At 42.7% G+C, this 24,629-nt stretch overlaps 1 protein-coding gene and 1 long non-coding RNA gene across 4 annotated transcripts in view; one reads left to right on the top strand and one right to left on the bottom strand.

The window, feature by feature from the left end:
- LOC138665712 (solute carrier family 22 member 15-like) overlaps nt 1-24,629 on the top strand; it is a 377,939-nt gene that overhangs the window by 208,489 nt on the left and 144,821 nt on the right. The window lies entirely within an intron of this gene.
- LOC138665713 (uncharacterized) lies at nt 649-24,629 on the bottom strand. The gene is made up of 3 exons (XR_011318509.1): nt 24,563-24,629; nt 1,370-1,583; nt 649-1,284 (listed from the first exon to the last, which is right to left on the bottom strand). It is a non-coding gene; the product is annotated as an uncharacterized lncRNA (long non-coding RNA).

The following is a 24,629-nucleotide window of genomic DNA, read 5'->3' as shown; positions in this document are numbered from 1 at the left end:
GTCCTACACCTGGAATCCCAACTGATTAGCTGATCTCTGCTCTGGCAGCAGCTGGATGTAATTATTGTATGGAGTATTGTCTAGAGGCACTGCCGAGTACTGCACATCAGCTCCTATCTTCCTTAAAGGGGTTGTCCATTACTTTTAAATTGATGACCTTTCCTCAGAATAGGTCATCACTGTCTGATCGGTAAGGGTCCGACACCCGCACATCCGCCTATCAGCTTTAATTGTTATCGTCGGCGGCCGCTGTCCAGAAGTACTCACTTGCCAAACTGCTCCATCTACTTGTAGTGGCTGGGGCTTGTTACTGCACATCCGCCTACTATTCAAATCAATAGGCGGTGGATGTGTAGTACCCTGTGGCGGCTCCTATAAGTGGACGGAGCAGCTCGACAAGTGAGTATTTCAGGCCTGCGGCAGCCACTACCGACACAGATAACAGCTGATCAGTGGTGTTCCTGGCGTTGGACCCTGGCTGATCAGACATTGATGACCTATCCTAAGGATAGGTTACCAATGCTGAAATAATGGACAACCTCCTTAAGTTACAAGTCTCACCCTATGTTACTGCAGATTTGGAATCCTTATATCTTGTGCATTGTGTGCTGTGAGGGTTCTCTGGTTCCAGGAGCAGGCGGTCATGTGACTGCGAGTATAAGGTATCTATACTCCCTGCCAAATTCCGACTAGACTGTTTCTGGCATTGCATTGAGCGAGGCTGCGTCCATCTTGTTGGAATGTACATTTCGCATATTTGTGGTCACATGACTGTCTGCTCACGACGTCGGCATGGGAGAATCCTCACACCTTGCGCTGCACGCATTGCGAGGATTCACAAGTCTGCAGTCACATAGTGACTGCAGACTTCTAGCTTAAGACCGGACAACCTCTTTAAGATGACATTACAGGAGGCCAGGTTGCACAGGTACTAGCAGAAACCCAAGCAAGGAGGCCAGGAGATTGTAGAGTTGTATTTATTTTACATGTTCCTATTTTCTGCTGATTTCTCTGTAAAAATGTGCAGAATTGTTGCTAAGAATTTACAATAAGTTGCATTTTTGTATATTACTTGACATTTGCAGGAAATTGTGGGATGGTAGATTAAAAGTGAAGAGCCTTTCTCTTTAATATGCAACAATGCGCTGCCCAGCTCTGAGCGTTGACCTGTCTAGACTTGTGAATGGATATAACCTTGCTGTCTCATTTAAAAGCCACTTCTTTCCTCCGCGCTCAGAGTAGTCCACACTTAACATGTCGCCCGTGGAACGCCTGAATGAGTACCTGTGCAGACGATGAAATGACATGGTGAACATAAAGTAATTGCTTTTCTTTCAGGAGTAAAAAAAAAAAAATGTGCAACACTTACCATTACTGGAGCATTGTACAAAGAACCCATCTTAATTTCATCTGAATTTATAAGCTGTCAAAATGGCAGTTCTTAAGCCCGGAACATATGTAATGTGGAATATAGGAGGCAAAGACGGCTATCGGGAGAAAGCGGTGTTTCCTTTTGCTATTTCCAACGCCGTGCTGTAGACATAATGCAGTTATTTCTGCACAATCAGCCAGCTTGTTTCTTCCTAATAGGATATAAAGAAGAGACAGTGCAAAGTGTTAGAAAAATACATATATAAGATGAGATTCGAGAAAAACCTGATAGGAGAACTTCATAGCTAAAGTATAAGGATCTGTCTGTGGCAGCAAGGCTTCGCGTCAACGAGTCGCTATGTCATTTTCCTGGGAAAAAGAGAGACAATCAGGTAGATAATACTTTTAAAGGGGACAGATCTGCTCTTTGGAGGCGTGTAATAAGATGCCAGGTAAGATTTCAGGTGCGTGGTATTCTCCTGTTGCCCACCACTCTCCTCCTGTGCTGCTCTTCTCTAGGATTGCACACCGTGTCGGACTGGGATTCCCAGGGACCACCAGTAACATCAACTCCAGGGCGCCACTTTTCAGCTACATGCAAAAATGACTTTATCCTCATTTACAAATTTCTATAGCAATAAACTAAGGTTGATTGTTCAATTTATAAGATGCCACCTTTGTCTGTATATGGTGAAATAAGTGTATTATGCCAGGTACTGCTCATATAGGAGGGTGGTTGCCCGCTCCTGCACAGGGCCTACCTGAGGATTCTCCTGTTTTTCTGTGAGCCAGTCCGAGCCTGATTGCACACGTGCATTAGCTTCTTAAAGTGGTCCTTTCACCAAATGTTTCATGTTGAACTGGACATATGATGTAATAGTGACTGCAGAACGGAATAAAATGGTTTTTTTTTGTTTGTTTTTTTTGCATCTGCATTGCGGAGAAATTGGCAAAGTATTGGCACTTAATGAGTTATCTTTTGTTAAGTCCAAGTAGGTGTTATCAGATGATTTTTTCGGTACTCCTCCCTGTAAGAGTTGCTATCTGATAGCACCCACTTGGAATCAAGAAATGTTAACAATATCCCCACAGCGGAGAGGCTAAATTTAAAAAAAAAAAAAAATTGAGCTGTGCTCTGCAGCCACTATGACACTCTGCCCTGCTAAACATGAAACATTTGGTGAAAGATCCTCTTTTAAGGGAATCTGTCACCAGGTTTTTCCACCTAGTCTGAGAGATTTCAATGTATAGACCGAGATCCTGATTCCATTGATGTGTCGCTTACTGGGATGCTTTGTGTGATTTGGATAAATTCACTGTTTTATCAGCAGGAGATTATCACTAGATGACTAGTAAACCTCCTGCCAGTTGGTCAAGCATTTTCATGTGTTCTATATCACCCTGCCTTCACCACTGATTGGCAATTTACGGTGTAGACCAGGGGTGTCAAACTGCATTCCTCGAGGGCTGCAAACAGGTCATGTTTTCAGGATTTACTTGTACTGCACAGGTGATAATTTAATCACCTACACAAATAATGAGTTGGTGATTAAATTATCACCTGTGCAGTACAAGGAAATCTTGAAAACATGACCTGTTTTCAGCCCTCGAGGAATGCAGTTTGACACCCCTGGTGTAGACTATACATGGGCAGAAAGGAAAGCTGCCAAACGGTGGGGTGGGCAGGGTTACAAAAAGCTCAGTATCCAGAGAACAGGAATTTTTTCAAAGTGGCAGCAAGTGCTACATCGCTGGTCACAGGGTCTCTGCCCCTACTCTGTGCTATACTCCCAGATGGGAAAGAAAAAACCTGGAAACAGATTCCTTTTTAAAGGGGTTTTGTTGCCTGCCAGTGCTATTGGGTAGTGAGCTATATTACAATTGTCTATACATCATTTTTTTGCCTGAACAATATGGCTCTTCGGGTTCTATGCTACTGCATTTTTAATTCCTGCTATATTTACAGCCAAGTTTGTTTTCCCGACCTTGTTCTGCCTTCTTCCTCTATTTCCCTCGGAGGGGGCATCGGTTGCTGCCTTCTGTCCTAGTACTCAAGTTCTGATTCTCCACTCTGCATAAGTGGCAGCCGTCACTAACAAAGACTACTTTGGGTGGAGGACAGTTTTGATCCATCTCATTCTCTCATCACGTGGCTCGTTACATGTAAGATAAGCAGCATTTGTCATCTTTTTTGTTGTGCTGTTCTGGTCCTAATTTGCGGCTGCTGAAATGTTGTCATTCTTGTGGATCACACTTTTATCCATACATGCAAAATTCTTTTAAAGTATTGTATTTGGTATTTATTTAGTATACTTTGTATCAATAAAAATGTACATATTTTCATATACTGTATGGTGACTCAGGTTCTCCCCTTTTTTGTATATGGTATTTTTGAGTCAATATATTTGTGAGTACTGTGATTAATTGCAACTGGTGCCTTGCATTTGCTAACAAAGACTACTATTGCTTGTGGGTTTAAAGATAAAATGATTAGAATGTACAGTACAGTATTCCCTGTACTTGTTAAACTAAAGTTGTCCGAACCCACCGATATTGATGGGCCATCATTCTAATTAGTATGGCGGTCGTTTGACTCTCCTCCCAGTAGAGATGTCAGGGAAGATGAGGCTCTGGCATGTCCAATTTCTCATAGAGAACACTGGATCGCTCGATAAAGCACGTGCTCCTCTGTATGGAGTAGTCGGGCGAGATAGCTACCCAACAAGCGCTAAGCCAAACGATCTCTTGGCCGATAGCCATCTATTGTATATGGGGAACTTTAGTGTAAACTCCCTGCTCTAGTCTTACACCAAATCCAATTGGTGACTTGTCCGGTCCATGTCTCCTGTAGTCTGGTGTTACATCATGTTCTTGCTGTGCTCTATAGCACATGGACCAGTGGTGGCCTATGTGCTAGTGCACCTGATCAAGCAACGTTCCACATGGTCCTCAGGTCCTTGTGGACAGAATTTGGGGGAAGGAACTATTCTTGACCATATTTTAGTGGCGAATCACGCATGTACCGGCCAAAAACACCTGCACCCATTAGAGATTCTGATGAGTACAAGTATACTGCAGACGTGACCGGCCTGATCATTTCAGTAGTCGTCTGAACCCTTCTTTGGAAAAAGACGGGCCCAACAATATTGGTTGTCATTATGTTAATATTCCTGTTCCAGCTGAACCATTATTTCCCTAGGAAGGATATCTGACGATTCTCTTCTATGCAATTCCCAGCGATCCATTCCTTCTGCGCAGCTAATTTATTTGCAAATTATTATTTTGCCCACTCAATATTTTAAGAAGCTGTGGCTGATCTGTATCTGTATTACCCTTGGATTTTGACAGATTTCGGTGCTTGTCACGTTTGTTATTTAAAGCAGTGCTCGTACATTTAGATCACATTAATTAAACACACTATTTGTTGAAAAAAAAAAAAAAATTACGAATATCAAAGTTTTCATCTATGCAATACCCTTTGGACCATGCTACATCCTCTGCCTAAAACCGATTAATGTGCGTAGTCTGAACTGAAGAGACACTTGTTAGAATTATTCACTATAAAATGTTTACAGCAAATCAAGTAAATGTAAATGACTTTCTAAATAAAGATTACACGGATGTTAGAGAAATAACATCCACAGCAGGGGTTGTGTAAAGCCGTTATATAACACAGATTTCAGGAACTTTCCATCTAGCGGGAATATAAGGAGACAAAATGATGACCTCAGCATCTGTCATACACTTGGACCTTCCCACTGTTGAGGAAATGTATCATGTATAGCAGGAAAGATACCAATAACGACCAGTTAGTTTTTTTCGATTTAGTTTGATCAGTTTTTCAAAAATCTTACAATAAGAACATAAATTGTGTGATGGACGTGTATAAAGAAATTAGAAAAAGCCCTTGCATGGAGGACAAGTACAGGAAAAGGCAACCAAATGTTTCTATCGATGAAGTAGATAAAAAAGAAAGTGAGATGCAGCTCGGAGAGGGATTCACCTCCTATTTTTGATAAAACTTTTGAAATATGAATTTATCAATCTGCTTACAATGAACGACGCCTCCACCTTTTTTTTTTCCTCTAGTTTTGATACCCCTTGACAAATGTTCCTTTCCAGCCTCCTGCTGACCTCAATGCCCTTCTGCGTGGCCTGCGACCCTCTGCATAGTGTCTGTTCGCATGCATTTTGCACATCATGGAAATAAACAGTGGTTCATAGCACCGTAGGGACATGTTATTATGGAAGGTGTGTTGTGTGGTTATTTGGCAAAATAGACGATTCCCGACTCAGGGTGTAGATGAAGTGAAGAATTGGCAATTAGTGATGAGTGAGCGTGATCAGTAAGGTGTTAGGTGAGCACGCTTGTGTCCTAAACGAGTGTTTTCGGCATACTTGAAAAAAATGCTTGAGTCTCCGCTGCAGCATTTCTTGTGGCTGTTCGACAGCTGCAACACATGCAGGGATTGACCATATGTTAGTAAGTCCCTGCATGTGTTGCGGCTGTCTAACAGCCATGGCAACTCAAGCATTTTTTTCGAGCATGCCAGAGATACTAGTTTAGGACAAAAATGTGGTCGGCTAACAACTTACCATCGACGCTCGCTCATCACTATTGGCAATGCATGAGTACTGTTGAATTCATGGTAGTTTATGGGAGAAAGAGTATATTATGTACAGTGTAAAAACATTTCAATTAGCCGTTAAGAGCTACCAACCATTTTGGACTCTCAAATTTTTTTTTTTTTTTACTACAGTGTAGAGTGCTAATAGCAGGGGTGTTAAACTGCATTCCTCGAGGGCTGCAAACAGGTCATGTTTTCAGGATTTCCTTGTACTGCACAGGTGATAATTTAATCACCTACAGAAATAATGAGTTGGTGATTAAATTATCACCTGTGCAGTACAAGTAAATCCTGAAAACATGACCTGTTTGCAGCCCTCGAGGAATGCAGTTTGACACCCCAGCTAATAGCATGGTCTTTTCCTTTATCGACTTCAAACCCATGAGAAGGCAACCTCTACCTTCCTGATAGATAGGAGCAATATAGATGAAACCAATACCTAGTAAGTATTTATGGCACATACTTTTAATATGCAGTAAATGTCTCAGAAGGTAACGCTTTTGTAATATAGAGGCCCTTGTGGGTTGGTTTGATTTGAGAAAGTGGCTCAAGAAGGTTGTGCACTCCTGCTTTACAGTCATACGACGTTGGACCATACAAATACTATCTGGTAACATATGTACAAAGATACTCTTTCCTAAAAGTAATGTTTCTGGGGAGAAGACCTTTGTAAAAGAGCATCTATGATCTTTTTTATACTTCTATGAATTTGATATATTAATAAACTCTTAGTAGCTACTTATGAAATCAGAGGCGGTAGAAGGGAGGTATCAAGGACCACGATGGCTGTAATATGGCTTCTGTATGTGCCATTTTCATGTTTTTTTTATTGTTAAACTGAAAACCATGCAGATGTTTTAAAAAAAAAAAATGTAAAAGAAACCCAACTGTTAAACTGTGAATATGGGAGAGATTGGCAGCAGGAATGTCTCAAGACCTCAATTGAGCTTCTTTCTTAGGCCGGCGTCACACTAGGCGTATGAAAATACGGTCCGTTTTTTACGGCCGTAATACGCAGAAATGTTCCCGAAATAGTGATCCATATATCATCCGAAGGCAGGGTGTGGCAGCGTATTTTGCGCATGTCATCCTCCGTATGTAATCCGTATGGCATCCGTACAGCGAGATTTTCTCGCCTGCTTGCAAAACGTACATACAATGGATCCATGGGCTCAAATATTCGTTAATATATATATATATATATATATATATATATATATATATATATATATATATATATATATATATATATATACAGTGGGGCAAAAAAGTATTTAGTCAGTCAGCAATAGTGCAAGTTCCACCACTTAAAAAGATGAGAGGCGTCTGTAATTTACATCATAGGTAGACCTCAACTATGGGAGACAAACTGAGAAAAAAAAATCCAGAAAATCACATTGTCTGTTTTTTTAACAATTTATTTGCATATTATGGTGGAAAATAAGTATTTGGTCAGAAACAAACAATCAAGATTTCTGGCTCTCACAGACCTGTAACTTCTTCTTTAAGAGTCTCCTCTTTCCTCCACTCATTACCTGTAGTAATGGCACCTGTTTAAACTTGTTATCAGTATAAAAAGACACCTGTGCACACCCTCAAACAGTCTGACTCCAAACTCCACTATGGTGAAGACCAAAGAGCTGTCAAAGGACACCAGAAACAAAATTGTAGCCCTGCACCAGGCTGGGAAGACTGAATCTGCAATAGCCAACCAGCTTGGAGTGAAGAAATCAATAGTGGGAGCAATAATTAGAAAATGGAAGACATACAAGACCACTGATAATCTCCCTCGATCTGGGGCTCCACGCAAAATCCCACCCCGTGGGGTCAGAATGATCACAAGAACGGTGAGCAAAAATCCCAGAACTACGCGGGGGGACCTAGTGAATGAACTGCAGAGAGCCGGGACCAATGTAACAAGGCCTACCATAAGTAACACACTACGCCACCATGGACTCAGATCCTGCAGTGCCAGACGTGTCCCACTGCTTAAGCCATTACATGTCCGGGCCCGTCTGAAGTTTGCTAGAGAGCATTTGGATGATCCAGAGGAGTTTTGGGAGAATGTCCTATGGTCTGATGAAACCAAACTGGAACTGTTTGGTAGAAACACAACTTGTCGTGTTTGGAGGAAAAAGAATACTGAGTTGCATCCATCAAACACCATACCTACTGTAAAGCATGGTGGTGGAAACATCATGCTTTGGGGCTGTTTCTCTGCAAAGGGGCCAGGACGACTGATCCGGGTACATGAAAGAATGAATGGGGCCATGTATCGTGAGATTTTGAGTGCAAACCTCCTTCCATCAGCAAGGGCATTGAAGATGAAACGTGGCTGGGTCTTTCAACATGACAATGATCCAAAGCTCACCGCCAGGGCAACGAAGGAGTGGCTTCGTAAGAAGCATTTCAAGGTCCTGGAGTGGCCTAGCCATTCTCCAGATCTCAACCCTATAGAAAACCTTTGGAGGGAGTTGAAAGTCCGTGTTGCCAAGCGAAAAGCCAAAAACATCACTGCTCTAGAGGAGATCTGCATGGAGGAATGGGCCAACATACCAACAACAGTGTGTGGCAACCTTGTGAAGACTTACAGAAAACGTTTGACCTCTGTCATTGCCAACAAAGGATATATTACAAAGTATGGAGATGAAATTTTGTTTCTGACCAAATACTTATTTTCCACCATAATATGCAAATAAATTGTTAAAAAAACAAACAATGTGATTTTCTGGATTTTTTTTTCTCAGTTTGTCTCCCATAGTTGAGGTCTACCTATGATGTAAATTACAGACGCCTCTCATCTTTTTAAGTGGTGGAACTTGCACTATTGCTGACTGACTAAATACTTTTTTGCCCCACTGTATATATATATATATATATATATATATATATATATATATATATATATATATATATACTGTACATATGTCAGTGAGTCACACATATATGTATATTTCAGACAGCGCTAGATAGCAGAAAAGCCGGTAATTCAATTGCCGGCTTTTGCTATCTCCTTCCCAAACCCCAACAGGATATGAGACATGGTTTACATACAGTAATCCATTTCATATCCCTTATTTTCTTACATATTCCTCACTACTAATGTTAGAAGTGTATGTAGGCAAAATTTGAGGACTCTAGCTGTTAAAATAAAGGGTTAAATCGCAGAAAAAAACTGGTGTGGGCTCCCGCGCAATTTTCTCCGCCAGAGTGCTAAAGCCAGTGACTGAGGGCAGATATTAATAGCCTAGAGAGGGACCATGATAATTGCTCCCCCCCCGGCTAAAAACATCTGCCCCCAGCCACCCAAGAAAAGGCACATCCTGTGTAGCGGTGGGATATGGGGTAATAAAGGGTTAATGTCACCTTGCTATTATAAGGTGACATTAAGCCAGGTTAATAATGGAGAGGTGTCAATAGGACACCTCTCCATTATTAATCCAATAGTAGTAAATGGTTAATAAAACACACACACATTAGGAAAAAAGTATTTTATTGAAAAAAGACACAGGGTGTTGTAATAGTTTATTATATTCTCAATCCAATTGAAAACCCTTGTCACCTGAAACAAAGTTAAAATAAAAAGTCAACAATATCCCATACCTTCCGTCATTCAGTCTTGTCCCACACTGTAAATCCATCTGAAGGGATTAAATAATTTTACAAGCAGGAGCCTGCTAATGCAGCCGCCCCGGCCTGTAAAAACCCAGGGAATGAATGGAAAGCAGGGGAACGTAGCCACCTAGACTTGCGGTGCTGCGCCCCCTGCTGGCATAACCTTAGATGAACTCGAGCGTGGGAATTTTTCAGAATATTATGTGTAGACATTTATTATAGCTATTCTATTCTAACCTGTCAGTGTGATTTTACTGTATGCCGCACTGAATTGCCGGCTTTTCGCTAGAACACCGCTGCGTATTTCTCGCAAGTCACACTGCTGGTCCGTGTGTAATCTGCATTTTTCTCGCCCCCATTGACTTTCATTGGCGTATTTTTTGCGCAATACACTGACAAACGCAGCATGCTGCGATTTTCTACGCCCGTACAATACCGTATAATACGGATGCGTAAAATACGGCAGATAGGAGCTGCCCCATAGAAAATCGTTGGTCCGTGTGCAATGCATATTTTCTGCGCCTCTCATACGTCCGTAAAACTCGCTAGTGTGATGCCGGCCTTACTCTGCATTACCTGAAGATACATTTTTAATTTTGACTCTGTGTTGAGGGCCAGAAGGCAAGAATAGATTGGCAAAAGTACAAGATATGCACAAGAGTAAGAATATGATTAAAAACTTAGTGATGAAAAGACAAGAACACTGGTTCTAATGTTCAGGTGTATGCACTTCGTCTCGCGGATGAAACTCGCAGATTCAAGTCAGTGGGGCCATGACAAACTGAGCACAATGATGGCATCCTAGGTGCATTCGTCAGTACGGTTTTCATGTTTGAGAGCAGAAGCTTGAGAAACCTCCATTAATTTTTTTGCATACAAGAAAAACCTGTTTAAACACTGGTAAAAACAGACATAGTGGTGAAAATCTGATCCAGGGCACCTGAAGGAAAGAAGTCTATTTAAAATAAAAACCCAACCATCTGAGTGCGGCTGTAAATTGGAATTTAGTTTGAGAAAAGAAATATATGTTTTTTAAAATTACAATTACCGTATTTTTCCGACTATAAGACGCACTTTTTCCCCCCAAAAATTGTGAGGAAAACGGGGGCTGCGTCTTATAGTTGGAACGTAGGCTTACCGGCATTGTGGCGGCGACAGAGGTGCGGGGATGATGTGGCGCGGTGACTGGTATGGCGTGAGCAGGGTCCTGTCCACATTTGAAGTGAATCCGTGGCCCGGTATTGAAAGAGAGAAGCAGAGCTGGGTGAGTTACGGTTTTCCCGGTGGTGGCGGCCATCTTCCTGAGGCCGCGCGTGCGCTGATTGAGTTTTTTGCTTCCTCGCACTTCAGGAAAATGGCCGCGGGAGGCCGCGCGTGCGCAGATGGAGATCGCGGTGGCCATTTTCCTGAAGCTGAGTTCGCAGATTGAGATCTCGGCTTCAGGAAAATGGCCGCCACGATCTCCATCTGCGCACACGCGGCCTCCCGCGGCCATTTTCCTGAAGCCCTGGGAAGCAGAGTACTGAATCTGCGCACGCGCGGCCTCGGAAAGATGGCCGCCGCCACCGGGAAAACCGTAACTCACCCAGCTCTGCTGCTCTCCTTCAATACCGGGCCGCGCATTCACCTCAAATGTGGACGGGACCCTGCTCACGCCATACTGGTCACCGCGCCACATCATCCCTGCACCTCTGTCACCGCCACAATGCCGGTATGCCCGCCGCCACCAGGAAAACCGTGACTCACCCAGCTCTGCTACTCTCTCCTTCAATACTGCCGTGGCGTCACCTCAAATGTTGAAGGGACCCTGGATTCCGCCACCTGAGGATGTGACCGCACATCTGCCGCCGCCACAGCACTGCCGCAACCTCCCCATGGACACCAGGCCATGGCGTCGCCCACCTAAGCAGGATTGGACCCTGCTCAGGTGCACACCATTCCGCCCACCGCACCTCAACATCACCTCACCTCTGCCACCACCACGCCTCCTGTGACCCTGCTCTGCCACTGCCTGCCCTCAGGTAAGAGATCTTAAATTCGGACAATAAGACGGACCCCCATCTTATAAAAAAATCTTTTTTTCTGCAATTTTCACCCCAAATTTGGGGTGCGTCTTATGGTACGGTGCGTCTTACAGTCCGAAAAATACGGGATTTTTCAAAATGTCTTGAATTTTGCTATGTGCTTTTTCATATCCAGTCTTCCCTTGGTTTTGAATTTGTTGTCCTAAGACGTGGTCATCCTTAATAGTTTGTTCAGCCATATGCAGTGCTGTGTCCTCTGTGCACTGTTTTCGAAGCTTCTCTGTGCACACTGGTGCGCTTGCGCTAGTTTCTTCAAACTGTATATACTACTAATTTAACCTTTGCGAAACTATGGATGCCTAGTAAGCACGTTTCTTCCGTGACCTGCCTCCTGCATGTAATTTCACTTCCGTCATAGGCATGGGCGGCACATGCGCAGATTGATTTCATGGCTGGTCTTCTGATCTGCAATTAGATGGCGCTGGATGCGGCGCATGCGCAGACAGAGATCTTTGGTCTTCATTTCAGGTCAAGTCAGTTCTTACGTGCTTTTAAGGGGCTAATATATTTGAAGCCTCTCACAAATCACCGCACATTAAACCATGCACCTCAAAATGGTGTTTTTTAATTTTGTCAACCCTTCAAGTGCTTCACATGAACTAACGCAAAGTAGAAAGAAAAATAAAAATTCATGTATTTCTTTTAAATGTAGTTTTAGCTCCAATTTTTATAATTTTCACACGAAATTGGAGGAAAAAAAATCTCGTAATTTTATACACCATTTCTGCGGGAGTATGGCAGTATTCTATATGTAATTGTACACTACTCTTTGGGCACACAGAAAGGAAGAAGTTCCATTTGGAGTGCAGATTTTGTTGCAATGTGTGTGTGCTTTTTTATTTTGCAGATATTTGCATATTGTATTTGGAAACTATGGTCCTCAAGGCATTTATGTAGTGATTTTTTTTTTTGTCCCAAAAATGTCTTCAATAAATTAATGTGCAGCAATTAACAAAAAAAGTGAACGTTGCTGTTTTTTTTCCCCCCAATTGGAGTTGATTTTTTTACGGTGCTGACAGGTAGAAGTGATACATTGACTTTATACTGTCAGTAGAATTAAGGCGATACAAATTATATAATTTTATTTTGTTTTCTTATGGTTTGACGATAAAAATACTATTTGTCTATCGCCAGGTTCTGAGAGATGTAAACATTTTGTTTACCTGTTAATGGAGTTGTATGAAGCTTTATGCTTTGAAAGACGGGTTGTGGCTTTTATTGGTACGGTTTTGTGGCGCTTAGGACATTTTGATTCTTTTTTGTTTTTAGATTTTGTGAGTCAACGTAAGACTAATTCTGCTACTAATATCATGCTCCTTTTATAGGTTTAGTCATTAGGGATGCGATGATACCAAATATGGATAGTTTAACTATAATCTCACTTTTTTAAAAGTAAAATCAAATTTTTTAGGGGAAAAAGACTGTTGCCATATAGGCTTATTTTTTTCTGCGATGAACTGAAGTTTTCATTATCACTTTGGGGATCATAAGACTTATTAATCATTTTTTTTGATTGAGTAGAATGATCAAGAAACTTAAAAAAAAAAAAAAAAAAAAAAAAAAGTCAGAATAAATGGCGTTCGGATCTTATAGTTTGTCATAGTGATACAAAATTTGTATAGTTTATTTAACAGGAACCTGTCACATCATTTGTAGCATGTGAAGTGTCCCCAGTGCCTCACCTACTGTACCCTGTACCTACTGTACCCTGTACCCTCACCTACTGTATTCTCACCCATCCCTTGTAGATTGTGAGCCCTCGCGGGCAGGGTCCTCTCTCCTCCTGTACCAGTTATGACTTGTATTGTTTAAGATTATTGTACTTGTTTTTATTATGTATACCCCTCCTCACATGTAAAGCGCCATGGAACAAATGGCGCTATAACAATAAATAATAATAATAATACCAGTGCGTTGTTAGTAATGTAATGCTTTATATAGTTATATCTTACTTGCTTGTTTAGTGTTCTTCATTGCGCTCAGTCAGGGTTGTCCCCACAATTTGAATAATGTTCCCTGGTTTTGGACGGCGTTTCTGGAAATCCCGCGCTGGCCCAGTGTTTTTTGTATTGCCGCACTTTAGATGCTACAAATGATATGACTGGTTCCCTTTACACTTTATTACTTTTGTCAAAAAATCCTATTTAAAAAATGTTTTTTTTTGTGTGGTCATATTCTAAGAGTCACAATTTATTCTTTATTTTTTGGTGACTGGGGTATGAGGGCTATTATTTGTGTGTGGGACAAACTCTAATTTGTGACTTTCTGATTAGTTTTTATTCCTTTTGTGGCAATATGATAAAACGGTCACGGCGGTAACTCGCATCCCTACTCACCGCAGTCCCCACGCGGTTTCTCCGCATGTCTGAGTTTTTCTTGCAGCACTGCTGCACCTGAATCTGTTTCCATTTGGCCGTAGGGGGAGGCGTGACCGGTCTCCTCAGGAATTTAACCCTGCCGTGTCCTGCAGAGATTAGGTTCACAGGCCTATCCAGTGCAAACCAGCTTCTCCCACCAGTCTTTGTCTGAACATTGGTTCCTAGTCAGCTTGTCTGCTAATGTACTGCTTGTGCGAATGTGTATTTTGTTTCTCCTGTTACTGACCTGACTTATACCCACCTGACCTCTCAGTTTTTGACCTCTGCTAACTATCCTGAACCTCTGCTTGCCCTGACACCGGACCGTATGATAACATCTTCGTCTTTGCCCACCTTTACCTCGTACTCATGGCTCTGACCCTCGGTTAGCTGCTGCAGTCCCAGGGACTGCTCTTGAGTGGTTAACTGATGTCTACCAGCAGCCCAGCCTATCCTCACCACCAGAGGTAGGCACCTAGGTGGAACCACATCCATCAGCATTGCAGAGTCGCTGTGTATCAGAGTTACAAAAACTAATAACAATTCTAGTTTCTTTTTCTTTTCTTTTTTTTTTTTTACGGTGTTTTCCATGAGAGTTAGGCTACTTTCACACTAGCGTCGGTACGGGGCCGTCGTCATGCGTCGGCCCGACGTACCGACACAAACTGTGAAGAAAATGAACAACGGGGGCAACGGATGCAGTTTTACAACGCATCCGCTGCCCCATTGTGAGGTCCGGGGAGGAGGGGGCGGAGTTCCGGCCATGCATGCGCGGTCGGAAAAAGCGGAATCTGCGGACAAAAAAACGTTGCATGCAACGTTTTTTGTCCCGACGGACTGCAAAAACACGACACATCCGTCGCACGACGGATGCAATGTATGGCAATTCGTCGCAATGCGTCGCTAATGAAAGTCTATGGAGAAAAAACGGATAATGCAAGCAACTTTGCAGGATGCGTTTTTTCTCCAAAACGACACATTATGACGGAGGCCAAACGACGCTAGTGTGAAAGTAGCCTAAACTGACAAGCTAATTTATAGTTTGGGATGTTGGACGCATCAATGCCAAAAATGTCATGTTTTTTTTCCTTGTTATAATACTAAAGGACTTTAGAGAAAGAAGGCTATTTACATTGTTTACATGATTTTTGTTCCATCATTCTAAAGCGGGCCAGGGGGAGATCACACATCCTCTCTCTCTGGTCCCTGCAGCCCCCTCTGCTCCTTCACATTGGCTTGGGGAGAGAAGGGGGCACTTTACTTAGGCTGTATAGGTTGCACCTGCTAAACCGGGGAGCCCTTCTTGCTATAATGATATATTAGGAAGCTAGATAACTTTAGACCATTTTTGATCTATCTTGCTTAAACAAGGATATGTTCCGTGTCAGACTGGGACTGTGCAAGTGGAAGAAATATCCACTGGAAGCATAATTGGTTATACTATTAAGATTCTCCGGAAAGTCTGACACGTCTGTCTTCGGAATAGAAGTAGTCCTCTGGTCATTGCCTGCAGGGGATGTATTTCTTGCAGAACACTTGCTGGCATTGCTTGAGAAACCCCTTTTGCCCTGGTGTTATAGTGTTATTTGTAATATGGCAATCTGTCGCACTTTTGTAAATTTCCTATCTGGAATAACACATTCCCGGGCGCCGTGCATGCTCTGTGGTGTTAACTACTGATAACAGACATATCTCTGATGTGCCCATTGATTGACAGACATGACTTGTGAAAGAATAATTGTTTTCAGTCTTGTATCTAGTTAGCTTTAGTTACAAGTGGCCAGAAATGTCTTGGAGTGTAGAAAATGAATAACGCTCTTGTCAGTCCTCACCTTAACTAATTACTTATTCAGCCAACCTTATTAAGACTTTCTGCACATCTTGCTTAATGATTCTTTTTTTTTTTTTTTTTTTTAACTAAAACATATTTGGAGTGTTAATGGCTTCCCGGCTGCTCCGCAGAGTCATTAGTGCAAATTTCATTGCGGAAGGTGTGCATCTATGTCATGTATTCATTAACCCTACGCCCTGGACAGCGAGTCTACTGTTGTATCACAAGGCTGTGCCGAGTGCTCATAAATAAAAGACAAATTAGAGCTGCAACTTTTATCATTTCAATGAATCACACATTCAGGCAGTGCTTTTAAAGGAGCACTCCCAGAAACAGCTTCATTTTCTCCTACATTTCTAATGTACTTCAAGTAAATTTTCTCACCAGGGATCTTTAATTTGGAGTCTTTGGTCCATACCTGACTTTCATTTTAGTCATTTATACCACGAGAGTCACTAGACCCACTCTGAAAATCCCATGGCATTGCTTCTGTTGACTCAATGTATCGGTAAGTGTCTCTAGACATTCCTTTAATACTGACACAGAGGTGGTGATAGGAATGCACAGGAATATGTATGCGTGTGTGTATATGTGTATATATATCTCACCGCTCCAATCAATATCCTTAAGAGTACAAGAGGAAGTACAGTGCTGTACGCCCCAAAAGGCCCATTGACACTGACTGTAGCAGAAGCCAAGCATGTGCACCTTTTCTCCATTCTGAAAGGAGCTGCAGAGCCACATTCTTGGGGTTCCATGGCCCTAATCTTGGTATCACTGGAGGTCTCAACGGTCCGACCCCAACCAATCAGCAAGTTATCATCCATCCTACAAATGGGGTATAACTTGTTTTTTGAGAACAACCCTATAATTATGGGTGCAGAATGTAATAATGTGGCACAACCCCCATCGTATGGCACTATACTCTTAACTTCTTACCTTCACTCCAGTAGATAATTTACTTGGGTTCCTGTTCTCATACCAGTGATGTGCTTATATATTTGGCTTTACCACACTTAGTGTTTTGACACTACATACTATTATTACTAACAAAATTTCACTATAAAGTCACCACTAATGGTATTTCTGCACCATCTATATTTTCTTATTTCTAATAGGTGCTGTGAAACGCGGTCAAGGGTGCGCTGAGTATCGCAGTATTTCATATTTCTAATGCCAGAAATATGTAACTTCAACTACCTTTTAAAAACACTTTCTGATGTGCAATGGTCGATTTTGCTCTTGTATCTTGATTGATTTATTTAAATTAGACCTGTCTGTCCTGTACAGCAGCTGACTAATGATAGGTATGCTTAAAGCATGTAGCCCCACAACTGTTCATCGGCAACTTTCATATCTACAGTTATTATTTGGGACCTAGCCTACGTGAGACTTTCAAGCTTTGGTTCATAGACAGCTGTATGATTCTCTATGATGGTAGACCATGTCAATTGTACAGTCCCTCATCCAGAAGTGCTTGACTTAACCCCCAGGAAGAAGCAGGAGCGAAACGCGCGTTGAGGTCAGGAGAGATGATGTGCCACCTGGCATCGATGTGTCAGCAGCACAGGCACAGGTAATATGTATATGGTGTTTGGCTGCTGTAGCCTGCCAAATAGCACTGATGTTAGCATTGATGTAGGCATTGTTTGCTGAAATTGTGTTGCCGCATGGGGAGAATTTTCCTCTAGCGAAATCTGTTCATGTTTGCAGTGCACTTTATCTTACCGGTGCTACTCCAGTAATCATCTGATCTGCTGGACCCACCATTCCCAGACACCAGACATTTAACGGTCATTTCTTTTACCTCTGTGTCCAAGTTGTTTTAAGGAGTTTACTCCCCTTTGTGAGGATTACAAATGTGTATCCCCACATGTCTACATTGATATCTGTAAAATTCTGGTTACCATGCAGACATCAGGTTTTTTTCTGTGCAATATAGTCAAACAATTATGTGCATACCACTACCAATTTTGTGCATTATGGCTGAATACTGACTCAATTGGGAGACCTGTCCAAACAATAGATAAGACATATACCAATACATATGCGTATACTGCCATAGCTGTTCTCGCCTCTTGTGTTCTTTGGTTTGAGGCGCCCTTTTAGTATTACTGTTTGTCTTCCGTGAATTTTTTATATATTTTTAAATTAAGTGTTTTAAATTTACATGATCATTAACACTTCTTGATCTTGACGCTGCATAATTGCTGCATGATCACTATGGTTCTCTATGATGTGGAGTGTTGCCTGCTCCTCTTGTGAAGAAAAGGGACCTGGGTAGTATATTTACCAGTTATCATTTGGGACCTAACCTACATGAAATTTTCAAGCTGTGGTGCAGCGACACCTGTATGATTATCTTTCATGGCTGGCCTTGTCAATTGTACAGTCTCTCATCCAGAAGTGCTTGATTATGCCTGAAGATCAGATGGGGGTGATATCAAAATTGTAGGGTCATTCTAATGGTTTTGGCCTCCTTTGTTATATGGGCTGTAACGTTTGTGGATAGTGGACCCACTGTGCCACTGGCTGGGCTTACCCTAGTGGGGCGTAACTAAGCAGCTACCTGATTTTTACTGGGGCCTCTGATGGTGAGGTCAGGCTTCAGCGTCCGTTAGCTGCCAAGTACTACTCCAGGACCGCATTTGGAACAGTAGCAGCTGACCCCAAAGGTCAGAGTCGCTGTTTCGGATAGCGTGTCAGACAGGACAGAATGGCCACTGGTATGGGTTCAGACTGTTCAGCTTCAGAATAGCAGACAGGACAGCCACTGGTACGAATGCAGACGGTATGGCTTCTGGATAGCAGAGAGGAAGGCCACTGCTACAGACTGCGGCTTCTGGATAGTATAGAGGAAGGCCACTGTTACTTGTACAGACTGCGGCTTCAGGATGGCACAGAGGAAGGCCACTGTTATTGGTACAGACTGCGGCTTCTGGATAGCACAGAGGAAGGCCACTATTACTTGTACAGACTGCGGCTTCTGGATATCACCAAGGAAGGCCACTGTTACTGGTACAGACTGCGGCTTCTGGATATCACCAAGGAAGGCCACTGTTACTGGTACAGACTGCGGCTTCTGGATAGCACAGAGGAAGGCCACTGTTACTTGTACAGACTGCGGCTTCTGGATATCACCAAGGAAGGCCACTGTTACTGGTACAGACTGCGGCTTCTGGATAGCACAGAGGAAGGCCACTGTTACTTGTACAGACTGCGGCTTCTGGATATCACCAAGGAAGGCCACTGTTACTGGTACAGACTGCGGCTTCTGGATAGCAGAGAGGAAGGCCACTGCTACAGACTGCGGCTTCTGGATAGCACAGAGGAAGGCCACTGTTACTGGTACAGACTGCGACTTCTGGATAGTATAGAGGAAGGCCACTGTTACTGGTACAGACTGCGGCTTCTGGATAGCACAGAGGAAGGCCGCTGTTACTGGTACAGACTGCGGCTTCTGGATAGCACAGAGGAAGGCCACTGTTACTGGTTCAGACTGCGGCTTCTGGATAGCACAGAGGAAGGCCACTGTTACAGGTACAGACTGCGGCTTCTGGATAGCGGAGAGGAAGGCCACTGTTACAGGTACAAACTGCGGCTTCTGGATATCACCAAGGAAGGCCACTGTTACTGGTACAGACTGCGGCTTCTGGATAGCACAGAGGAAGGCCACTGTTACAGGTACAGACTTCGGCTTCTGGATAGCGGAGAGGAAGGCCACTGTTACTTGTACAGACTGCGGTTTCTGGATATCACCAAGGAAGGCCTCTGTTACTGGTACAGACTGCGGCTTCTGGATATCACCAAGGAAGGTCACTCGTACTGGTACAGATTGTGTGGCTTCAGTATAGCAGACAGCAAACAAGATGGCCACCGGTACTGGTGCAGACTGTGTGGCTTCTGGATGGCAAACAGGACATTTACAGGTACTGATGCAGACTATGCAACTTCTGGATAGTAGACCAGATGGCCATAGTTACTGGTGCATACTCTGTGGCTTCTGGATAGCAGATTATGCAGATTTTGGATAGCAAACAGGATGGCCACAAGTACTAGTACAGACAGTGCAGCTTCTGGATAGCAGACAGGATGACCACTAGTGCTGGTATTCAGTGTGACATGCACTGGTGCCTGGGAATCAGCAGTACTCTTCGCTATGTTCCCTGGTGCCGAAGTGAAGACCGCTCACATCACTGTCCCCAGCTTGAGCTGCGATCAGCGTTAGCAGGGGACAATGTTGAGAGCTGTATTCAATAGGTATGAGTGAATAGCTTGGGATAACTCCTTAACCGAATATCTATATCATTTACCGAATAGTTGCATCAGGAACCCGGATACCTGGAGCGCTCTCGATAATCAGCTGTTCGGCGCCGCAGCTGCAGGTGTCGCAGCTGTGTGACAGGCACAACACATGCATGGAGAGCCCAACAAACAGGTTCTCCATGCATGTGCTGTTACTGTCACACAGCCATGACACATGCAACTGCAGCGCCGAACAGCTGGTTATCAGGAGCGCTCCAGGATCTGGGATATTTGGATAAGGAATTATCCAAAGCTATTTGCTCATCCCTAGTATTCAACTATAAGCAGCGAGAGCAGGTGGCAGCTGATGGGAATATTCAAAAATGACTTGAGGTTCCCCTGTATTTTTGATAACCAGCCAGGCAAACCTGACAGCTTCGTACTACAACTCTCAGCTGTCGGCTTCAGCAAAGCTGGTTATCAAGAATAGAGGAGTCCCCTCTTGTGAACACTCAGTGCAACGTACACTGACATATAGAAACTTCAGTCCTTTCCTTCTTAATGTGTTTTCTTGTATACCCGGCATATTGGACTTGTGTACTGTATACCATGTAAGTCATAGAAAGTTATGGGGGATGCATCTATGCAGTCCTGTGTGCACCAGCTGGATAGATCTTTTTTTTCTTTTTGGTTCTGTTAACCCAATGCTATATCTTGATCATTCGTTTACAATTCTAGATATCTTGACATTTGCGATGTGCAGACAGATACTGTATGTATTGTGGCTGTTTCTATGCAGGTCTTTTTAATGATTAACTGTGGAGAACTTTTGAAGTAGTTTGTTATTATTGTGATGTTTTGGAGCATCAGGAGTTGAACATATTGGATCAAATACAACCCCTTAAGGTTTACCTGATAGGAGTTGGAGAAATCATTAAATCAGACAGGAGTCTTGTACTCCCACAAGGGTGATGAAAGCTGTATCAAAGGTGATGCATTATTCAATACTGCAAAGTTGAAAGAAATAGGAACTTTTTCACTTATTAAAGATCATTGAACCTGAGCTGTGGCGATCATGTTGGATGTAGAAAGTTGACACATGCTGAAGTCTCGTTTCTTTCGTCTTGTGTTCGTCTCATTTTCTTTTTCTCTTGACTGTCTGACTTGATATTTATGATTTTCCACATTCAAGGTTCAGTTAAAAACTGCTGCAAGCTGTTTTACAATTACATGCATACAATTCTTAGCCAGTGTTGACTAGTTAGTTTCTAGGAGTTACTGTTGCTACAGAGAGGATGAGAACACAAGATAACTTTTTAACATTAATTTGGCTCCCTTAATCAATAGCTTTTTGTAGTAGTGTCCATTTCTTGACCTTTTCATGCTAAAATAGTTAATGTGCATTCTGAGGACTAAAGTGCAATAACTTGAAACACAGTGTCCCATTTCGATATAATGATCAACTTTTCTTAAAGGGAACCTGTCAGCAGTTTTGGCCAATATAAGATACGGCCATAACCTTTCAGGGCTGATATACAGTATTCTATAATGCTGTGTATCTGCCTCCAATCCGACCTGTAAGAGGAGAAAAATAACTTTTATTATACTCAACCGCAGGGCTGTCCGGTTCAATGCGTGTTGCTCTTCTTGGTCCAGCGCCTCCCATCTTACGATGCCATCCTCCTGCTTGCTTCATGTGGATGATGTGTCGCTGCATCATCCACACAGTCTCCTTGGCATCACACTCCTGTGCAGGCGTGCTTATCTGCCATGTTGAGGGCAGAGCAGGCGCTGGGCTCTCTGACCTTTTCCGGCACCTGCGCACTGCACAGAAGAAAACCACCAGACTCTGCATTCATGATCTGCATGATGTTTTTGAGTCTGTGTATTAGAAAAATTAATTGAAAGGCGATGTACTCAAATTAATAGCAGGGTGGAGTGCAATTAGTGAGGTCAACCATTCTGTGAAGAAACAGGTGGCTCTTATTAAGGGTGAAGCCAGGACATGTTGTACATGCATTTCTCCTTGAAAGCCTGAGAAACATGGGTCACTTCAGACATTATTCAGAAGAACAGTGCACTTTGATTAAAAATTTGATTGGAGAGGGTAAATCTTATAAAGAAGTGCAGATAATGATAGGCTGTTCAGCTAAAATGATCTATAATGCTTTAAAATGGAAAGCCAAAGCGGAGAGATGTGGAAGAAAATGGAAGACTACCATGCGAATAGATGGAAGAATAACCAGAATGGCAGAGACTGAGCCAATGATCAGCACCAGGACGATCAAAGACCGTCTCAAGTTACCGGTGAGGACTGTGACAGTGAGAAGACGCCTGTGTGACGCTAATTTCTTGGGATACTTTCACACTAGCGTTGTTTGCTGTACGTTGCAATGCGTCGTTTTGGATAAAAAAAACGCATTCTGCAAATGTGCTTGCAGGATGCGTTTTTCTCCATAGACTTGTATTCGCGACACATTGCGACGTATGGCCACACGTGCGACGGATGCGTCATGTTTTGGCGCATCGTCGGCACAAAAAAAAATGTTACATGTAACGTTTTTTTGTGCGTCAAGTCCGCCATTTCCGACCGCGCATGCGCTGCCGGAACTCCGCCCCCTCCTCCCCGGACCTTACAATGGGGCAGCGGATGCGTTGTAAAACTGCATCCGCTGCCCCAGTTGTTCATTTTTTTCGCAGTTTGCCTCGGTACGTCGGGCCGACGCATGGCGACGGCCCCGTACCGACGCTAGTGTGAAAGTAGCCTTAGCAAGAAGTCACCGCAAAGTCCCACTGATAAAAAAAAAAAAAAAAAAGAAGAAAAGACACATCAACTGGCGGCCTAAAAAGAAATGGAGAAACATTTTGTGGACTGATGAAAATAAAATTGTCCTTTTGGGTCCAAGAGTTGCAAATAGTTTGTCAGACGACCCCCAAACTCTGCATTCAAGCCGCAGAACACTCTGAGCACACATCATGATATGGGCATGTTTCTCTTACTATGGTCGTGAACCTGTTTACACATACCAGGGATCATGGACCAGTTTGCATATATTAAAATACTTGAAGAGGTCGTGTTGCCTTATTCTGAAGAGGATATGCCCTAGAAATGGGTGTTTCAACAAGACAGAGACCAAAAACACACCAGTAAACAAGCAAATTATTGATTCCAGTCCAACAGAACTGAGGTTATGGAGTGGCCAGCCCAATCCCGGAGCTTAATCTGATAGAACCCTTGTGGGGAGACAAAAAAATACCATTTCTGAGGCAAAGCCAACAAATGCCTAAAACAATTGTGAGATGTAGTCCAAGCACCCTATGCTGGAATAACAGTTGACAGGTGCTAGAAGATGGGTGACTGTATGCAACATAAATGTGAAGCAGTTCTAAAAAACTGTGGGTACAAATAAATATTAGGTTAGTGATTCACAGGAATGCTAAATCCACAAAGAAAAGTTCATATTGTGAGTTTGTAAAGACAAATGCAGGCACGGCTGTTTTTTAGAACAGCCCAATGTTCATTTTTTGCTATTAATTAGAAGACAGAGTGCAATGTTCCCAATCCTGGAAATAAAAACCAGTATAAAGATTTTGTGATTAACTTGTGTTTTTTTTAACACACTGCTGTTATTTTGAATACTACTGTATATAGCATTATTACCAAGAATTTCTACCAGTTCATATTGTAGTTTTTCCCTATGTAGTAAGTTAAACACATTACTTTTTTGCCGAACAGTTCTCAACCCTCCCAACCTTGTGGAAAATTGCATAGAAATATAAAGACCCCTTTTCCGCAACCATCTCTTTTAATTTTTTTTAATGGCTCAGTGTCTTGGCTCATCCTAAGCTAGCTTGTTAGATGGAATTATATACCGTAACCTATTCCATGAAACAAGTATGCAAAAAAAACCTGAGTAAAACTTAGAATATGCAATATCTAACTACTGGTGCAGTCAGAAAAACACATCAGAAACAGGTACCTTACAGGTCTTCAGTAGATCCTCTTATTTTACTTCTCTACAGGGGTCTTGGTAAGCCCCGAGTTTCTGCTTTTACAATAATCCAAAATGAAGCAGCAGGAGGCCATACAACTGCCAAATCCATAAATCCATACTCTGCTTTTTTCCTTGTTTTTGCAACGATTCTCTGTTCACACCACTGTTTTACAGGATTCATGACTGATCGTTTTTCATAAATTTAGCAGAATTTTGGGACAGAGTGCCTCTGCTGTAAAAACACTCTTTGTACCTCACTTAATAAGAATGTATGGCTTCCCTGGGAGACGGCAGGAAAGGAGTATGGCAGAAGATGCACCAATGTGCTTGAAAAATTGATCTAAACTTCAGCCATTGAAGTTGTATGTTTATAGGACAAAGCCGGCACCCCTGCACAAGTTCCCTTCTCTACAGGGATGCCGGCATAATCAGTTACCTTCTTGTGCTGCTCCAGTTCCCGCAGTGTCTGTTTCCTCCTAGGACATGCACATGGCCCGAAGGTC

The sequence above is a fragment of the Ranitomeya imitator genome, chromosome 2 (genome assembly GCF_032444005.1).
Source record: "Ranitomeya imitator isolate aRanImi1 chromosome 2, aRanImi1.pri, whole genome shotgun sequence".
Taxonomy (NCBI): Eukaryota; Metazoa; Chordata; class Amphibia; order Anura; family Dendrobatidae; genus Ranitomeya; species Ranitomeya imitator.
The sequence above is the reverse complement of the archived record's forward strand: the minus strand, read 5'-3'. Positions and strand labels throughout refer to the sequence as shown.